Below are 13,519 nucleotides of genomic sequence, written 5' to 3'. Positions count from 1 at the left end.
GCATATAATTTGTTAAACTTGAACTGTAGTTTAATCTTTGTTTCTGGCCAGAATTGGAGGAAAGCACAGATCTCAGTGGGTTATAAAGGTGGAGGAGATTATAAAGATAGGGACAGGTGAGGTGGGATTTAAAAACAAGGATGAGAATTTTAAAATTGAGGCGTTGCTTAACCAGGAGCCAATATAAGTCAGAGCACAGGGGTGATGGGTGAATGGGATTTGGTGCGAGTTAAGATACGGACGACAGACCTTAGGTTTACGGAGAGTAGAATGCAGGATGTTGGCCAGGAGTGCTTTGGAATAGTCAGATCTAGTCATGGATGAGGGTTTCAGCAGCAGATGAGCTGAGGCTGGGCAGAGTCAGGCGATGCTAAAAAAGTGGAAATAGGCAGTCTTAGTGATGGCGCAGATATGGTCAGTAGCTCACTTGGGGCCAAATATGACATTAAAGTTGCCAACAATTTGGTTTGGCCTCAGACAGTTACCAGGGAGAGGGATGGAGTTTGTGATGGAGCTGAAGACAATGGAGTCGGTCTTCCCAATATTTAGTTGGAGGAAATTTCTGCTCATCCAGCACTGAATGTCAGACAAGTAGTCTGACAATTTAGAGACAGTGGAGAGGTTGAGAAAGGTGGTGGTAAGGTAGAGCTGGGTGACATCAGCATACATGTGAAAACTGACACTGTGTTTTCAGATGATGCTGCTGATGGACAGCATGTAGATTGGAAATAGGAGGGGAGGTCAAGGATAGATCCTTTGTGGGAGCGGCAAGAGAAGCCATTGCAGGTTATTTTCTGGCTACGAATGGATAGATAAGAATGAAACCAGGCGAATGCAGCTGGACGAGGCTGGGGAGGCATTGGAGAAAGATGGTCAACCATGTCAAAGACTGCAGACAGATCGAGAAGGATAAGAAGGAACAGTTTAACTTTGTCACAGTCACATACGATGTCATTTGTGACACTGATAAGAGCAGTTTCGGAACTGTATTAAGTGGAAACCTAATTGGTGGGATTCAAACCTGGAATTCTGGAAAAGATGAGGATGGATTTGGGAGGCAACAGCATGCTCAAGGACTTGGATAGGAATGCAGGTTTGAGATGTGGAGAAAGTTTGTAAGGATGTTGTAGCAGCGTTGGAGGTGAATGGTGTGGTCAACTGTGTTAAAAGATGCAGACAGATCCAGAAGGATGAGCAGTGACAGTTTACCTAAAATGTACTTGCTGCACTGGTGAAGTGTATGGCCCAAAATTGGCTGTCAAAACAACAGTGAGGCTAATGACATTTGCTGTTATATATGCAGAAATGCACAGCAACATCAGGCTCAGGCAGATGTGCAGTGTATTTTTTAGAGATACAGCACTGAAACAGGCCCTTCGGCCCACCGAGTCTGTGCCGACCATCAACCACCCATTTATACTAATCCTACATTAATCCCATATTCCTACCACATCCCCACCTTCCCCTACCACCTACACTAGGGGCAATTTATAACGGCCAATTTACCTATCAACCTGCAAGTCTTTGGCTGTGGGAGGAAACCAGAGCACCTGGCGAAAACCCACACAGTCACAGGGAGAACTTGCAAACTCCGCACAGGTAGTACCCAGAATCGAACCCGGGTTGCTAGAGTTGTGAGGCTGCAGTGCTAACCACTGTGCCACAGTTAAACATAGAAACTGAAAATGTTGCTGTCAGAGATGCACAAATCCACCATTAGTTTCACAGAAACATCTTGTCTGCCTCTCCTTTCAAATGCATTGAGTAATGTGAGGTTCCTAGACTGGCACACTGGATACGAAAAAAACTTGCTACACAAATCACTTCAAGTCTAAATGCCCTTTTAATGATGTGATGTGTTAATTACTGCCAGTCAACCTTTCTGGCATTGCAAACTAACTACTACAAGTGTGGAGTTTCATTCCTTCAAGGTTTAATTGTTGAGATATATAAAAAAATACTTTTTATTTTTTCTGTTTCTTTTTTCTTTCTCAATCCAATTTTTCTTTCCCTTTCTTTAATTCTGTTTCTGCACCTGATTTGACATTGAATTTACCCCCTCCAATTTATACTTCTCAGTATTTCACAATGCTTGAATGTCGTTGGATAAGGAGATACCCAGTTGCTTGCTCTATTCACACATCACCCAGATGCCCCTGTACAGGGCACCACACCGTTTCCCTCTTGCACTTCCAGCAACTAGCATTGTAAAATATCATCGATATTAAACAGCTCACAGCAGGTGCTGTTCATTGCCCTGCCCCAGGAAATCAATAAACTGAATTCATTATTACTTTGAGTTTCCTCACACGGAAAGTGGTATGAGCAGATGCAAGCCACAAATGCAAAGTACTTTTCTCCTCGGCTGCCAGGCCATGCTACCATTCCAAGAAACTTGCAGGAGAGTCAGTAACCTTAAGTGATGTTTTCCCCTCAATAGCCCAAGCAGTCTGCGTACATCCACAAATGCTATGCCGGAGGACAGTTAACTCAACCCAGACCAAGAATCAAATCTGTGTTCTTTGTGGAATGTATGGGAGTAAATTTCATTTAGGGACAAAAATAGTGGTAGCTTTTTGGCTGCCCACCCACCCAATTTTCCTTTCCACTGATGTAATTGAATTGCATTGAATTCTTTTACTGCCAGCTTTCTGCATGCGCCCAAATTGAAAATTACTGATATGGATCAATATTACACTTCCTATTTTAAAATCACATTTCTGAATAAAATACTTACTTTTGAGAGTTCATAAAAGTTTCGGAATTTTGGTTTACTTGGATCAGCATTATAGAAATTCTCTGACGCAGGAAGGTTTATTCCAAATATGGATGGTGGTCTGTAATTCACCTATGGTAAAGAAAAATAAACAGGATTTCTACTATGACGTTGATAGTTCTACATAATAGAAGTTGGGAATTAGCATATAGGTTAAGTAGGGCATATAACAGCATCACTTAGGGTAAAAGGGCCCTTTATAACTTCCAGAATACGCACCCTATCAACATATTAAGCCTCTAGTTGTTTCTCTAATGTATCCAATGTTCTGTCTCAAAACAAACCAGCTGTTCATTACCCTCTATGTAACATTGTATTTCACTACATATGCCCTAAATTTCTCTTTGCAACTCTGAATCATATTCTCTATTAGATAAGGTACCACAAAAAAGTTATTATACAAGATAAGGGCTCATGGTGCTGGGGGTAATATTTTATCAATGATAGAGGATTGACTAACTAACAGGAAACAGAGAGTCAGGATAAATGGGCATTTTCAGGTTGCCAAACCGTAACTAGTGGAGTGCCACAGGAATCAGTACTGGGACCTCAAGTATTTACAATCTATATTAATGACTTGGACAAAAGGACGGACCAAATGAATTGTAGCCAAATTTTCAGACGATACAAAGATAGGCGGGAAAGCAATTTGTGAGGAGGATACAAAGTGTCTGCAAAGAGATATAGATAGGTTTAAGTGAGTGGGAATAAATTTGGCAGATGGAGTATAATGTGGGAAAATGTGAGACTGTTCACTTTGGCAGGAAGAATAGAAAAGCAAAATATTATTTAATTGGAGAGACTGCTGCAATACAAAGGGATCCATGTGTCCTTGTACATGAATCACAAAAAGTTAGCATGAGGTACAGCAAGTAATTAGGAAAGCAAATGGAATGTTAGCATTTATTGCAACGGGATGAAGTATAAAAGTAGGTACGTCTTGCTACAACTGTACAGGGCATTGGTGAGACCACACCTAGAGTACTGCATACAGTTTTGCTCTCCTTACTTAAGAAGGGATATACTTACATTGTAAGCAATTCATAGAAGGTTCACGAGACTGATTCCTGTGATGAAGGGGTTGTCTTATTAAGAAAGATTGAGCAGGTTGGGTCATACTCATTGGAGTTTAGAAGAACAAGAGGTTATTTTATTGCAACATATGAGATTCTGAGGGGACTTGACAGGGTAGATGCTGAGGGGATGTTTCCCCTCTTGGGGGAATCTAGAACAAGGGGGCACAGTTTCAAAATAAGGGGCCTCCCTTTTAAGGCAAAGAATGAGGAGGAATTTCTTCCCAGAGGTCGTGAATCTTTAGATTTCTCTTCCCAGACAGCACTGGAGGCTGGGTCATTAAGTATATTCAAGGCTGAGTTAGACAGATTTTTGATCTACAAGGGAGTCAAGGGTTCTGAGGGGGCAAGAAGGAAAGTGGGGTTAAGGCCACAATCAGATCAGCCACAAGCTTATTGAACGGCTGAGCAGACTTCTCCTGCTCCTATTTATTATGATCTTATGATCTAGTCCTGTTGTCTCGGCATATGTGAAAACATTGTTTCAGGTTTACTTTGTCCATTCTGTTGTCAGGACTACATTCATTATGCTGTAGCAAATATCAGTGTTTCATTTCTAGACATGGAAGTGCACTGAAACACTGAAGAAAGTTAACTTAGGTTGACTTCTGTCACACGCCAATACTCAACAATTTGAATCATTAGCAAAGTGATGGAATGTGCCGTCCTATCAAGTGCCACTTATACAGCAACAAACTGCTCACTGATGCTCAATTTGGGCTCCACCAGGGCCACTTGGCTGCTGACTTCATTAGAGCCTTGGTCCAAACAGTGCTGAGCTCAAGAAGTGGGTGAGAGTGATTGCCCTGATATCAAGGCAGCATTTGACCATGTGTGGTATCAATGAGCGCTAGTCAAATTGAAGTCAATGGGAATCAGGGGGAAACATTCCACTGATTGGAGTCATACCTAGCACAAAGGAAGATGGTTGTGGTCTTTGGAGGCCAATCATCTCAGTCCCAGAAAATTGCTGCAGGAGATCCTCAGGGTAGTGTCCTAGGCCCAACCAGCTGCTTCATCAATGACCTTCCTTCAATCATAAGGTCAGAAGTGGGAATGTTCGCTGATGATTGCACCATGTTCAGCACCATTCGTGACTCCTCAGATACTGAAGCAGTCCGTGTAGAAATGCAGCAAGACCTGGACAATATCCAGGCTTGGGCTGATAAGTGGCAAGTAACATTCGTGCCACACAAATGCCAGGCAATGACCAGCTCCAACAAAAGAGAATCTAACCATCTCCCCATGACATTCAATGGCATTACAATCGCTGAATCCCCCACTATCAACATCCGGAGGGTTACCATTGACCAGAAACTGAACTGGAGTAGCCATATAAATACCGTGGCTACAAGAGCAGGTCAAAGGCTAGGAATCCTGCGATGTGTAACTCACCTTCTGACTCCCCAAAGCCTGTCCACCATCTACAAGGCACAAGTCAGGAGTGTGATGGAATACTCTCCACTTGCCTGGATGGGTGCAGCTCCAACAACACTCAAGAAGCTCGCCACTATCCAAGACAAAGCAGCCCGCTTGATTGGCATCCCATCCATAAACATTCACTCCCTCCACCACTGATGCACAGTGGCAGCAGTGTGTACCATCTACAAAATACACTGCAGCAATGCACCAAGGCTCCTTAGATGGCACTTTCAAAACCCACAACCTCTACCACCTAGAAGGACAAGGACAGCAAATGCATGGGAACACCACCACCTTCAAGCCACACACCATCCTGACTTGGAACTATATCGCCACTCCTTCAATATCGCAGGGTCAAAATCCTTGAACTCCCTTCCTAACAGCACTTTTGGTATACCTACCCCACATAGACTGCAGCAGTTCAAGAAGATAGCTCACCACCAGCTTCTCAAGGGCAATTAGGGATGGGCAATAAATGCTGGCCTTGCCAGCGACACCCACATCACATGAATGAATAAAAAGCAAAACTGGACCCAATACTCCAGCCGAGGCTGAACTAGTGTCTTTTACAATGTTACAACCAAGTGAGAAAGGGGTCTAGGGGTTCCCTCTCAGCTTTTGCCTGATTTGACCGTAACAGGGTCTAATTTTTTAAAACACTGTGTTGTAGACCCCCCTCGGTGAATCCTTGTTCACTGCTCTCCAATTGTAAGGCAAAGAAATCAACCAGATACTTTTTCTTAGATTTAAACAAGAAAGGTGGAAGTTTATTAACCTTAAACTCTAATTCGGTTAACGACTACAAATACATGACTCGACCACTTACCGCTTACGCGATAAACACACACACAGATAGAGACAGAAAGGTAGAAAGAATAAAGAGAAAAAGTTTGAGGCAATAGCTGGGACTTATTTACGGTCCTTTGAGTTCGATGATGAGTCTTTGATTGCCGGTACGTCTTGCTGTTTCATTTGGGCCCAGTGCATGCTTTAAAACTTGTTTCGATGCAGCAGTCTTTTCTCTCTAGAGGTTTAAGTGACTTCAGTGGATCCGGAGATTCATGAGAGAGAGAGAGAGAGAGAGCGAGTGAGGAGAGAGGCTCTCTTCTTCCAAGTTCAGTTGCAATCGACCCAAATTGTCCTGTCAGCAGCTCAAACGAAAACCTGGGCCAGCAGGTTAGTCATGTGACTAGCTGTTTTAACAAACTCCTGCATTTGTGGATTCTGCATCTTAGCAGACACCCTGGAATGCTAGCTTTCTTACACATTCAGTATCTGGTGATTACAATCCATTTGGGTTAGCTGGATCAGGGAGCAGTTCTCTTGTCTCCAGGCACTATCTCTTAGTATGTAAATGTTTTTCCACCCACTATTTAAGAAAGGTTGCAGAAATAAGCCAGGGAACTACAGACCAGTGAGTTTCACGTCAGTGGTAGGGAAACTATTGGAGAAAATTCTGAAGGAGAGAATCTATCACCACTTGGAGAGGCAATATTTGATTAGGAATAGTCAGCATGGTTTTGTCAGAGGGAAGTCATGCCTAACAAATTTGATTGAATTTTTTGAGCATGTGACCAGGTGTGTAGATGAGGGTAGTGCAGTTGATGTAGTTTACATGGATTTCAGCAAAGCCTTTGACAAGGTCCCACATGGGAGTCTTATCAAGAAAGCAAATGCACATGGGATACAAGGTAACTTGATAAGGTGGATTCAAAATTGGCTTAGCTGTAGGAGACAGAGAGTGATGACAGACGGCTGTTTTAGTGACTGGAAGCCAGTGTCCAGTGGCGTACCACAGGGATCTGTGCTGGGTCCCCTATTGTTTGTCATTTATATAAACAACATAGATGACTATGTGGGGGGTAGGATCAGTAAGTTCGCGGATGACTCAAAGATTGGCCGAGTGGTTAACAGTGAGGTGGAGTGTCTTAGGTTACAGGAAGATATAGACGAGATGGTCAAATGGGCAGAAAAGTGGCAGATGGAATTTAACACTGAAAAGTGTGAGGTGATACACTTTGGAAGGAGTAACGTGACACGGAAGTATTCAATGAATGGCCTGACACTGGGAAGTTCTGAGGAACAAAGGGACCTTGGCGTGTTTGTCCATAGATCTCTGAAAGCAGAAGGGCAGGTTAATAGGGTGGTGAAAAAGGCATATGCCTTATCAATCGAGGCATAGATTACAAAAGCAGGGAGGTCATATTGGAGTTGTACAGAACTTTGGTAAGGCCACAGCTCGAGTACTGTGTGCAATTCTGGTCGCCACATTATAGGAAGGATGTGATTGCATTGGAGGGGGTGCAGAGGTGATTCACCAGGATGTTGCCTGGGATGGAACATTTAAGCTCTGAAGAGAGGTTGGATAGGCTTGGGTTGTTTTCACTGGAGCAGAGAAGACTGAGGGGTGACCTGATCGAGGTGTAGAAGATTATGAGGGGCATAGACAGAGTGGATAGGGAGCAGCTGTTCCCCTTAGTTGAAGGGTCAGTTACGAGGGGTCACAAGTTTAAAGTGAGGGCTGGGAGGTTTAAGGGGGATTTGAGGAAGAACTTTTTTACCCAGAGGGTGGTGACGGTCTGGAATGCCCTGCCTGGGAGGGTGGTAGAGGCAGGTTACCTCACATCCTTTAAAAAGTACCTGGATGAGCACTTGGCACGTAATAACATTCAAGGCTATGGGCCAAGTGCTGGCAAATGGGATTAGGTAGACAGGTCAGGTGTTTTAATGCATCGGTGCAGACCCGATAGGCCGAAGGGCCTCTTCTGCACTGTATTATTCTGTGATTCTGTGATCTCTTTAAGCAAGTCATCTCTTCACTCCAGCAACAGTTTAAAATCAATGTTCATATGATGAAATTAATATGTCTCATTCGTGGCAGGTGGGGTCTTCATGATACTTCTACAGCCAGCAGAATGAATTGCAATTTTTTGAAGAGCATTTCATTAAAAGGGACTAAAGAGAAGAGTAGGTACAGGAAAGCACACATGCATCTGTCTCATTCATTCAGAAATCCTAAATATTGTTAGAGCCTGTCTTTTCTTGGTAGCGGTGCTGCTTTAAACTTCCCTTTTTGGCATTCCAATAAACATGTGATTTTTGGGGAAGTTTTTCAGTTCGCACATTTCCATGACTGCCTAGGGTGTCTTTGTTCCTGTTCAGGTCTGCAGGGGGAGGGTTAGATTTAATTAACCACAGGTTTGAGTTATAATTATGGGTGTCGGCCATGGGTGGGACCACTCTGAACTCTCTTTCAGTGCTTTGATGCTTTTCACCTTAGGGGATGGTTGGTTCCTTTTTCTCCTGACTGTGGGGGAGGATTCCTTGCTAATCTTCCCTTTGTTCTCTGGACTTCTGCTTGCAGGTATTTGCCAGATTCTACTGCACTCCCCTGTGGCACTTCGACTCGGTGAGGCATCACCCCCATGGTTTCTCTTCCCTCTTGAAGACTTTCTTTGTCTCTGCAGGTTCCTGTAAATGCTGTTAGCAACTCTGGTGTCTGCATTTACATAGGAGGATGTGGGGTCCAACTTTTCAAACATTTCAGGGTTGGTTGACCAGACAGTAGGGGTTTCCACTTGAGATTACTCCAGGACTTCTGTTAAACTGCCCTCTTTGTCCCTTTTTCCCCTTTCCTTTCTAACCTTTTGACAGCCTTGTGCCTGCTGTCCCCTTTTGTTCTTGGCAGTGGTCCCTTACAGTTCACCAGCCCTCTGTTGGAGGGTCCTCCAAACACCGATACAGGACTTGGGGGCAGATTTCTCTGTAGGTTGGGGTTTCCTCTCAACATGACACACGTGGCAACTCCTGCAGTACTCCACCAAATTTTTGTGGAGTTTTGGCCAGTTAAACTGCTGTCTTATGCGTGCTTTGGTTTTTCGTATACCGACATGTACAGCCACTGTATTCTCATGGGCTCTTCTTAATATTTCTCTCCGGTACCTCTGCGGCACCACTAATTGGTAAACCACTGTCCACCCCTTGCTCTCATGTCTGCGAGGAGAACTCCATTTCCTCATCAGTACCTTGTTCTTTAGATAGTAACAGTCAGGGGCTCCCTCTGCTTCAATTTCAGACTGGGCGGCCTGTGCTAACTCTGTCAGTACTGGGTCAGCTCGCAAGCCTCGGCTAGGGAAGATTCATTTAATTCATTCTCTGGGTCTTCTAACTTTCCAAAGAAAGTCTCAGACAGACAGATCTCTTGGTCATCTGCCTGCAGTGCCAATTCAGTCTCCTCTGGGGAAACTGCAGGGAACCGTCTCCTGCCACTGCCCTGTCTCTCTGACCTCCTGCGGTCTCTCTTTCACTACTGGGAAAGCTACCACCTTCGCCCCTGCCAGATAATTACCTAGCAGCAGGTCAACCCCGTCCACAGGCAAACTAGGGACAATCCCTACAGTCACTTTTCCCGAAGTTAGGTCGCACGCCAAGTGCACATGACATAAAGGTACAGACATACACTGCTCTCCAATACCATTCACCACCATTCTGGTGTTTACTGCACTCTCTGGGGAAAAGGTCAGGCCTTTTCCCAGTAAAAGGGATCTAGTGGCCCCTGTGTCCCTGAGGATTACTATGGGCTTGCTTGCCCCACTCAAGGGGTATGGGGTTACTCTCCCTTCAGCCACAAAATCCTGATAACCTTCAAGAACCCTATTAAATTTCCTGCACTCGCAGCAGTAGGCTTCCTGGGTCTTACTATTACTGCGGTTAAAGCCACTGCTTGTTCAGCTGTGCTTTCCATCAGGGTCCCTTCTCCTTCACTGAGCGGGTGTGCCCTGATTAACCCTACAGGCTTTCCCTTTAGTTTCCAGCAGTCAGCTCTTAAATGCCCTGCTTTATTACAATGGAAGCACACAGGTCTCCAGGTCTCACTCCTACTTACAGCACCTTCCTTTTTGGCTGGAGGAGGGCCCCCTGTATCACCTGCTTTTCTTTCCCCCCCAGGACTGCTTGGGCTTCTATCACCTTCCCACCTTTTGTCCTTTTTGGATTTGTGGGGGTGACTCGGAAAGGTTTTACCCTGGGGAACCGACATAAATGAGAGCAAACTCATCAGCCAGAACTGCAGCTTTCCGGGCTCTATGAACTTTCTGTTCATCTACATATGTCTTTATGGAGAGTGGGAGAGAGTTATTCGAGCAAAATTACCTCTCTGAGATTTTCATAGCTGAGCTGCACTTTAAGAGCCCTCAGCCACTGATCAAAAGACAACTGCTTACTTCTCTCATTCTAGGTAAGTTTGATCAGCTTGCTTCTTGAGGGTTCTAAACTTTTGGCGATAGGCATCTGGTACTCATTCATATGCCCCGAGGATAGCATTTTTTGTCAGTTCATAATTCGATGAACTCTCATCTGGCAACAGGGAATAAACCTCATGGGCTTTTCCTGTTAGCTTGCTTTGTAGCAGAAGAGTCCAAGCCTCAGCTGGCCACTTTAACTGCCTTGCAAGGTTTTCAAAAGATACAAAAAATGGTTCCACATCTCCCTCATTGCATTTTGGAATCAATTGGGAAAATTTTAACAATTCTGTAACCAGTTCTGAATTACGATCCTCCATATTGGCCATGTTTTTACTGGGGTTACTCTGTCGCCCCTAGTTAACTCAAGTCGCCTCAGTACTTTCTCTTCGCATTCCTTCTGGAAGGCTCTTTCTTTCTCTCGCTCCTCTCTCTCTTTTTCTTCACATTCCTTCTGGGAGGTTCTTTCTCTCTCTCCTCTCTCTCTTTTTCTTTCTCCTGTCTTGCTTTCTCTCTTTCTCGTTCCTCGCGTTCCTTCTGAAAGGCTCTTTCTTTCTCTTTCTCCTGTCTCTCTCTTTCTCTTTTTCTTCAAATTCAAGTTTCCTCTGTTCCAATTGTATGTTTGCTAGCAATACCCTGTCGGAGTCTACTTCTAACCCTGTTTCTGCTTCTTCAGATTCAAGGGAAAAATGGTTGGCCACTAGACTTAGGAGTTCAGATTTTCTAGCCTTGGCACTGACAGTGATCCCACACTGCTCAGCCATTTTTCTCAACTCCTCCACTGACAGTGCTTTTAACTTATCCCAAGTGACTTCACCCTGGCTTAGGGAGTTACTGACTTCAGTCGCAGACATATTAGTATTCTCATACACACAACCGCAAGAAAACCTGTATGGAAATCTTTTCTCTTTTTGATTGGGATCAATTTGATTTCCCACTTCCAATTTCTCATTTGTCTGTGGGTCGAATCTGGGATGCTAGCCCCCAAATTTCTGTTATGACCAAGTGAGAAAGGAGTCTAGGGGTTCCCTCTCAGCCTTTGCCTGGTTTGACCGTAACAGGGTTTAATTTTTAAAAACACTGTGGTTTAGACCCCCCTCAGTGAATTCTTGTTCACTGCTCTCCAATTGTAAGGCAAAGAAATCAACCAGACACTTTTTCTTAGATTTAAACAAGAAAGGTGGAAGTTCATTAACCTTAAACTCTAATTCGGTTAATGACTACGAATAAGCGACTTGACCATGCTAGCATGCATATGCGATAAACACATACAGAAAGAGACATAAAAGTAGAAAGAATAAAGGGGAAAAGTTTGAGGTAATAGCTGGGATTTATTTACGGTCCTTTGAGTTCGATGATGAGTCTTTGACTGCCGTTTCATTGGGGCCCAGTGCACACTTTAAAACTTGTTTTGATGTAGGAGTCTTTTCTTTCTTGAGGTTTAAGCAACTTCAGTGGATCCAGAGATTCATGAGAGAGAGAGAGCTAGCCAAGAGAGAGGCTCTCTTCATCCAAGTTCAGTTGCAATCTGACCCAAACTGTCCTGTCAACAGCTCAAACAAAAACCTGGGCCAGCAGGTTAGTCATGTGACTAGCTGTTTTAACAAACTCCTGTGTTTGTGGATTCTCCATCTTAGCAGACACCCTGGAATGCTAGCTTTCTTACACATTCAATGTCTGGTGATCACAATCCATTTGAGTTAATTGGATCAGGGAGCAGTTCTCTTGTCTCCAGGCACTGTCTCTTGGTATGCAAATATTTTCCAGCCACTGCTGATTTCTTTAAACAAGTCATCTCTTCACTCCAGCAATAGTTTAAAATCAATGTTCATATGACAAAATTGATATGCCTCATTTGTGGCAGGTGGGTCTTCATGACAACAAGTTCAACATAACCTCCTTGCTCTTGTACTCTATGCCCCTATTAATAAAGCCTAGGTTACTGTATGCTTTATTAACTGCACTCTCAAACTGTCCTGCCATCATCAATGACTTATGCACATAGACACCCAGGTCCCTCTGCTCCTGCAACCCTTTTAGAGTTGTACTCTTTATTTCATATTGTATCTCCTCCCAAAATGAATCATTTAACATTTCTCCACATTTAACTTCATCTGCCACTAGTCCACCCATTCCACCAATTTGTCTATGTCCCTTTGAAGTTCTACACTAATCACCTCACAGTCTACAATGTTTCCAAGTTTGTATCATCCACAAATTTTGAAATTGTACCCTGTACACCAAGTTCCAGGTCATTAATCTCTATCAGGAAGAGCAAGGGTCCCAACACTGACCCCTGGGGAACTCCACGACAAACCTTCCTCCAGCTCGAAAAACATTCATTAATCACTACTTTCTGTTTTCTGTCACACAGCCAATTTCGTATCCATGTTGCTACTATCCCTTTTATTCCATGAGCTATAACTTTGCTCACTGATCTGTTGCAGTGCACTGTATCAAATGATTTGTGGAAGTTATGGCCTAACCAGAGCTTTATTAAGGTTCAGCATAATGTTCCTGCTTTTGCATTCTATACCTCTATTTATGAAGCCCAAGATCCCATCTGCTTTGCTAACTATGCTCTCAGTATGCCCTGCCATCTTCAAAGATCAATGCACAAGAACCCCCAGCTCCCACACTCTCTATAACTGTGCCATTAAATCTATATTGCTTCTCCCTTTCCCTTCTTCCAAAATGCATCATCTCACACTTCTCTGTATTGAATTCCAACTGTCACTTGTCTGCCCATTCTGCCAGCCTACATATGTCCTGTTGCAGTCAAATAATATTATCTTCACTGTTTGCCACACCTCAAGTTTGGTGTCATCGGCAAATTTTGAAATTTTACTCTCTATTCCGATATCCATGTCATTTATATATATAGTAAAAAAGCAGTAGCCCTAGCACTTAACCTTTGGGTACACCACTGTCTGCAATCTCCAGTTTGAAAAACAACCATTTACCATGACTCATTCATTTTTTTTGTCCTGAAGCCAATTTTCTATCCA

Source organism: Heterodontus francisci, chromosome 9 (genome assembly GCF_036365525.1).
Source record: "Heterodontus francisci isolate sHetFra1 chromosome 9, sHetFra1.hap1, whole genome shotgun sequence".
NCBI classification, from domain to species: Eukaryota; Metazoa; Chordata; class Chondrichthyes; order Heterodontiformes; family Heterodontidae; genus Heterodontus; species Heterodontus francisci.
The sequence above is the reverse complement of the archived record's forward strand: the minus strand, read 5'-3'. Positions refer to the sequence as shown.